The sequence below is a fragment of the Calidris pugnax genome, unplaced genomic scaffold, assembly GCF_001431845.1.
Source record: "Calidris pugnax isolate Ruff unplaced genomic scaffold, ASM143184v1 scaffold56, whole genome shotgun sequence".
In the NCBI taxonomy this organism is placed as follows: Eukaryota; Metazoa; Chordata; class Aves; order Charadriiformes; family Scolopacidae; genus Calidris; species Calidris pugnax.
In genome coordinates this window covers 6,101,986-6,109,943 of record NW_015090839.1, presented here as the reverse complement: position 1 = coordinate 6,109,943, position 7,958 = coordinate 6,101,986, and positions in this window count along the sequence as shown.

Below are 7,958 nucleotides of genomic sequence, written 5' to 3'. Positions count from 1 at the left end.
GTCAGGGGGAAGCAGTGAATATAATAAACATCCCTCAGTGACTCCACACATCAAAGCCACCAGTTTTATCACTGTAAAAACTTCTCCCATAAGCTAGTCACAAGTACCTTTCCTCAGCTGCAAAGACACCTGTGTCTGCTCCAGCCTTCCAAGATAATTTGCTTCTCTTTCCCAACACTTGGACCTCCTCACTCAGGTTTGCCTGTTTTAGCTGTTTCATCTCATGGAACATTTCCCAGCTGAGTGTTCTGCAGAGCTGCTTAATTCATTTGTACAACACCTGGGACAGTGATTAGAGGTGATGATCCTCTTGTTCTGTGGACTAATAATTCCTTGTATATTCTGGGATGGGGAGGTGGGGTGCTGGTAGTGGTGTTTCCCAATTAGTAAATTTATCTGGATTTATCAGAAGTTTTCATTCAATACTAAAATTCCTAACTTAACAAGATTTCTTCTGGACATTTTACACCTTCAAGATAATTGTCTTCTTACATTAGTTCCAGTTGGGTGAATGTTTTGGGCAGGTTTTTGTCCAGCCATGTAGATACAACACATCTTATTGCCTTTAGTCAATCACACCCTGCTTTTCTCTTTTTACAGATAAAATAAAATAAAATAAAAAGGCATGCAAATCATTGCCTGTGTATTTAGTTTCTGCTTATTTTTTTATTTTTTATTCTTTTTAGAAGATGAGGATGCAAAGATGATCATTCTACTGAATTCCCTCTTTGGTGTTTATTTGTTCACATTTTACCTTACAAGTTCACCTTGTCTTTTTACAATTAGGGGAGTTTCAGCTTATTCCATTAAAATATTTTAAATCAGTTCTTTGTAGCTCTTCTTTCTAGATTATTTCTTAAAACATCAAAAATGCTCATGACAGGTTGTTTACTTCAGGGAGCTGTCAGTTTTTTAATCATAAAAGTTTAAACTGAAAAAAGAAAAAATATTGCTGTGTTTTTCTAAGCGAAGGTGAATTTAACTCAAATTCTACACTGATTGGGCCTGCACTTATACCGTTGTAAAAGAGGAATAATCAAAGACATCCGATTACACCAGTAACGAGCATAATTGGAAGCAGAAGCCTCATGCATCTACTGCCCTCTCGAGGTTTGCTGAAGGTAAAGCCAGCAATTAAAATATTCCACTCACTGGGGAGTTAGGAATCCGTACTACTATTTTCTCTGTAGCTGTCCTGCTCCTGCAATCCTATACAAACTCAGAATTGCAGCCAACTTGTGGCAGGGCTTATCTGTTAGCATTAAGTACTGATATTTGTCTCAGAAGATAACATCGGCCTTTAACCAAAGCTCTGATCCTGCAGGGGATTAGCACCCACATTTGATCCACACACAGCAAAGTAACCACTTATTTCACTGGGAACAAATTTGCAAAAGCAAATTATTCCATTTCTTTGTGAGATTGGAGGGAGAAGGTGTAAAAGTATTATTTGCTCTTTGTAGGGACTGCAATGTGCAAGCAGTATTTCAAATAATACATATTTTTAGTATATATTTCTTTTAGCAAGGAAGAAAATTGTGTCTAATATTAACACATTGCAGAAATCTGAATAAAACAGATGTACTGTTTCTTCTGTTCAACTTAATTCCAAGTTATTTTCAAGCTCTGCTTAAAGTACATTATGTCACACATTACCAAATATATAATCTCAAAAAATAAATCCAAACTTATTTATAAACATTACTTCACTAGGACAAAGGATATTTTTCATTCAGATGCAACTGGCCTACTATGAGAACCCATCGCTTCATGGGTTTCAGATACTTAAACACAGGGAACGATTTAATTCTTTGTATAATCTGCATTCAGTCTATGATTAAGATGGATCTCACCTTGGAAAGTGCTCCACTCATGTGTTATCTTTTCAGTTAAAATTGTCTTTCAGAAAATAGTCATGTGTTTATACTTGTAGTTTTGCACAGTGCCACAGCGACAAAGACGGACACAGGGAGCAGAGAGCTCTCCGTTCACCTCCTGCAGCTTATGGGACTATTTCCATCGTCCTCGCACAGACCACTTGTTATCTATCTAGAGAAGGTCCTGGGCAACCAGCTCTAGGTGACACTGCTTGAACAGAGGGCTTGGACAAGATGACCTCCAGATGTCCCTTCCAACCTCAACCTTTCTGTGATTCTGTGAAAAGTAATGGGACTCTCCATCCTGCAGTCTTGTTAGATCACATGCAATTACCAAAGCCATCTCATTTTCCACAGCTATCAGGGCTGTATTCATGCTCTCTCAAGAAAAAATCATTCATATCCCTTAGCCAGAAGGAGGTTCTTAGGTTAGTAAGTCACTTAAACAGTCACTTCGGTCGGGAAGGCACAGCCATCAGTTTGTGCATCTGTGCTCAAAAGCATCATGTCAACCTGCGACCAGCACATCTGATAAGTACAAAGTAAAGCGACTTCAGTTATGCCCAAAGGAAAGGAAGTAACAGCAGAACATTTATCTGCTAAAATTTGAGCACAAACATCTTTTTCATTTTAGCCAAATTATAAAAAGAGCAATCACAGCATACTTGGCTCGACTTACCTTTGATGGGCCAAAAATCAGAAAACAGAATTGAGTAAAGGTCTGTTTGCCATGAACATACCGGATGCCCTGTTCTGCAAAGGCTGCGGCCGTCTGCTCCTCCACACATCCCCTGCACAGCTCTGCTCCTGGGGCATTTTTGCCTTTCTTGGAAACTGCCACTAACTACCACCTGTTCTAGGATACCAAACAGGTGCTTCCAATCAAATGAAAGGTGCAGGGTGTCTTGCTAGTGTTTGGGGTTAAGTTGCCTTCCTGCTTGGAAGCTGGCAAGGATTTTTCTGCTCTGATTAGATTGCCAGGGACTACCAAAGTACTGCATTTCAGGTGGCCAACTTCCTCCTGTCACCTGGGCATTTCACTTAAAATTGTTTGTTGTTGTGGAGAACCCCAGACGCTGTCGTATGCTTTCTCACCCATGACAAAGCGCCAATTTCATGTTGAATTTTTGTCAGCAAAGTATTAGTCCTGCAACAGAAGCTAAAATCTCTTTTGTGGCTGACAGCTCATTCTCAGAGAAAACGGCACAAAGTAGACCTGCCTGAGCAAAGTGTCTGTTACACAAGGACAGTTGGGAGGATTAGCTCTGATGGCAATCTCACTTTCCAGACCCGTCTTTCCTCCAGTGAAAAAACACTCTGCAAACAGTTTTAGCTTCAAAGAGTCTGTGATAAAATCCTCATTTTCTAAAGGACAAAATATACACTCCGTTAAGTTTCTGTAACAAGTTAACTCTCTAATTTTCTGCTTTTACAGTGACAAAAATGGAGTACAGTTCCATTGTTGGGTTCGGTGGCATCATATAAAGGGTGTCATCTCCATTCACCTCTTCCTTCTGCAGGAGAGCGGGACCAAGTCTGAAATGAGAAGTTATATCCTCTCATGCTGCAGGCACTGCTCGCGCCACGGCGCTCGATCCATCTGGGCTATTTTTCCCCTCACATTTTGAACCTAACTAGAGAGGCAGCATTGCTTGAAACCACCACCAGCTCCTCAGCAGCTCATAGTCCCAGCTTGGCCCTTTGACTGTCAGCCCAGCTGGCTGTTGGTACCTCTCCTTACAGCCTGTCTTCTGCCCTTGGACAAACAGGAGGGGTCTCAGCAGCTGCCCTTCCATGCAGACAGTGTCCCTGGTAACAAGAAGAGATCTGAGGCTCATTCACTGCTCTTTTAGCTGTTTCATCGCACATCAAAAAGGTGCGGCAAGTAGTATTTTGCCCAGCTATAAACCCTGTACGTTTTCTGGAAAAATTCAATACAAGTCCTTCTAAAAAGCAGCACTAACAAAAATATACTTGCTCTAGGATGACTACAGACCAGCAGTACTGCAAACCACTTCTAACTCTTCTTGATTAGCCAGGTGTGACATGTCTGCAGATTAGGATAGCTCAGTTTAAAGCTGTCCACACATTTCAGTGATTCAAGCCATCCTGTAATGCTGACATCTCCAGCAGGAAAAATAAAAAATCTGTCTCTCATGCTAGCACTCCGTGCAGGTCATACCAGATAGGGTCTTACAAAATCCATACCAGTTCAGAGCCAAGGCTCAAACACGCCTGTGCTACTACAGGAAACAGTGAAATATGTACCAGCCCCCAGTATGCAGCTGAAAAGGAGCTCACCGTTGAATGAGTAGGGGGAAAAAAATTACAGTAGAAATGTAATCTCATCGCCCCCAGTATGCAGCTGAAAAGGAGCTCACTGTTGAATCAGTAGGGGAAAAAATTACAGGAGAAAGGTAATCTCTTATTGTTACTTTACTAATTATATTGGCTACTTTGTAACGATCTAGTATCAACCTAACTTTTCTGGGTCTCCACCTACCTTCAGGTTTTCACACAGCTATGCTCCCTTGCTAAACTTTTATTAATAACCTTTTAAAAGCAATGGAGTTCCACATGCTATCTGTAGACTATGAACTGTGGCCCGTGAGTCACGGCTGTCTCTCCTGAGGCTGAAAGGTCGGCAGCTACACAGGGGTGAGTTCTAACCTGTAAGGAAACACACACCCAGGCAGGGGCCATCCCCACATTATTTCAGCCTCACCTCACCATTATGGTGAACCAAAGCATTATGGTTCCATGCTTTGGAAGTGGCTAATTCCCTGAGGGGTCTCAATATTAGGGAAAAGAGGAGAAAATGACAGGGCTGCCATGCCTGGGCTTTGTGAGACACGGGCTCTGTTTCTACTAAAGTCTATTGGTCTTTGGCCACTCTCTAGCCAGAGAAACCCCCCCGGAGTGTGCACAGTTCCAATGCACTAAGGTAACTGCAGGCTGGGATGCAGCAGGTGTATTTCTGCCCGGGAAAGGCAAAGGGCAGCCCACTGCTCAGCTCACACACATATCACCTTCCCAGCAAACTCTGACCCCGCTTCATGGCAGGTGCCCCACACAGCTGGATACCTGTAGGCGGGCAGGGAATAGGCTGGAAAAGCACAGGCTGGACAATCTGCAGGTGTCAGGGGCAGCCTTCATTGTTAAAGCACGCAGTGATTATTTTGTTTCCTTTTTGCCAAAAATCAATTTTTGGACATTGATTTAATTGTTTATCTTTTAGCATCGCAGACCTTTCTTCAGACAAAAGCTTACACTATTAGGCACAATCTGCTATTTTCAACAAGATTTTACATTAAATTCAGAGCAGAGCAACAGCTTCATTAATTTTTCCATCTGTTCTGTTCAGGCTTGTTGGCTTTCGTGTAACATTTAACTTTTGTGTGAACCCAAAATGCCAAAAGCTAAACTGAGCTCAGTTCTATTGTGCTTCACAATCTGAGAGGGGGATAATACAGTTGTTTGCCTCAGAATTGGTAGGAGAATGGGATGGGGTCCTGGTCACTGTTCATCAACTATTATTTTTAACCAAGGAAAAGAGGGAATATTGGGAAATGCAGTTTTCCAAACACACCATTGACTGTTGGAGGCAGCCGTGGGACCACTCTTCAGTGTCACAGTCCCACAGGCCAAGGTATGAGGTTCTAGGAATTTGACAGTATTTGTAATTTCTAGGCAAATCTGCGTGCCTTTAAGCAATTTAACTTCTGATTGAGCCTGTTAAATTTCCATCTAAACCTGGTACCTTGTGAGTTATCCCACCCAAGCAGGAGATGACAGTCTCAAGTTAACAATCCACTTCCTCTTCCCAAGCAAAAGGAAAGCAAATTATTTACAGTTGGTATTAAAAACAAACAAAAAAAAACCAAACAAAAAACCCCACCCGAAGAAAAAAAAAAGAAAAAAAAAACAAAACAACAAAAAACAGACCAAAAGAGAAAAGATGGAATAAATAGAGAGTAGCTAAAAAATTCCTCAACTCTCCAAAAAAACAGAAGATCCTGAAGCCATAATGTAACATGGATTCAATTACTGTAAAGTATTTCCAAAGGTTCTCCATGTACCAGCTGTGTTGCTCCTAGACTGGTGAAGCCAGGAGGGGGAGAGCCCAAGCCCAGGCACTCACCACCACAGCTCAGGGCCAGCCAGAAACCCAGCAGAGGTTCAGTGACTCTCCAGTGCAAGAGCAGAGCCCTGTCAGGGGATGTCCCTGCCTTCTTTCCAGAATACCTACATCTCTGCGTGGATGGCAAGGGCTCTGGTTTTGACCTTCAGTCAGAAACACATAGAGCTTTGAGGTTTTTACCTGTATAAAGATGGAATCATCAACCACGTTATGGATGATGGCTTTTATTGCTCTAAAGGCTCGTTCCAAATAGGTCTTCAACACAGTTTCTTTTCCTGAAGGGCAGCTCTCAGGCTTACGAGGTGCAGCAAACCTTTACCTATTCTTTAACATGCTAGCGGTAGGAGCTCTGTGTTGTGGGCTGGTCTAAACACATGGGTGGCATTTGGACATAATAAATAGAGTGTAAGTACAGGACTTAAGGCAACAAAAAGAGAAAACAAAAATCAGATTTGTGTAGCACATACATCCTGAAAAGCTGTCCAGAGAAAAAGGCAGCAAGCTAGACCTTATAGACCAGGCACCATGCAAGGACCTCCAACCACAACGTGCTTTTCTATACCATGTCCAAACATGGGCAACAAGAACATCTAAGAACACGACCAGGTGTTACATTGCTGTGAGCCTCCATCTGATTTCATGATCCTGGCAAAACATTAACTTCAGATTCACCCATGTAGCTGAGACAAATGTACTTCCCAGATGGCAACTGCTTCAGGCACATATGTGTCCAGTGAGGAAGTTTGTATGGAGAACAGATTTTTTACTGTTCTAACACTCGCAACCTGCCTAACAAAGCAGAGAAAGCAGCACCCAACTTGTTCCCCTCCCTCTGACTCCCCAGGGATAATTTTCAGTCTTCAGCTCCCCAATCCTTAACAGAACAGTCAGCAACTGCTTCATCCCAGCAGCAGAAGGCTACTTTTTCCAACTCTAAGGTCTTGTATTTTTCATAAGGAGATTTTACCAACTCTTCCTCTGATTTCCAATCTCTGTCCAGCCAAAACCAAGTATTTAAAGAAATCATTGCAAAGCCTGCTATCCCCCTTAAATAGGTCAACCCATGTGATAAGATGGCTGCGTGACATATATATTGCACAGATCAGCAGCATCTCTTCATCAAGAAACCAAGTAATACAGACCTTAGCAAGGACAGCAAAGAGCAGCAATTTATCTTTTTTAAACCACTTTCTCCTGTAGCACAACCCTTCAACATACTATTTTGATTTTAAATATTAATCAACTCTCAGTCATAGGAAACAGCTTACTTCTCCTGGTGTAAATATTAATCAACTCTCAGTCATAGGAAACAGCTTACTTCTCCTCCTGGTGCAGCTCACCTGACCTATGTAAATGGGCAAGAGGCGTTAGATCAAGTAGATGAATGAGACGTTAAAGAAGATTAATAGCTTGTTATACTTAGTAAGCTTCACTACGATTGTATCTTAGATTCCTTGTGCTCATGTAATCTTTTAGACATAAACCGTTGAGCAAGTCTGGGACAAGGACTGGATCCAGCCACACTTGAACTCCTCTGAGCAGCAGTTTAGAAAGCAAGAGGCTCCTCTCAACCTTGTAACTCAACGGGAGGGTCTCCCCAACACATCTGACTTACCCTGTCCTCTATGCAGTAAATAACCAAGTGCACCTTGCCATCAAATCTTGTTAAACCACTGTTGCATTTACTGCCAAACTTCGTTAAATCACTGTTTTATATCAATAAACATATTGTTGCTTACCTCTTAAAGCATCACTCCATCTGCAACACCAAGAGACTGGATAAAGAATCTGTTGCAGGTGAAAGGTGGTTAAAGGGTAGGAAGGAAAGCACACAGAAAAAATCCATTATCATGACTTGGTGATGAATTGATTCATTAGTCAAATGTTATTTAACTGTCAAATAAACTGAACATATGTAGAGTTATGAGAAAAAAAATTAA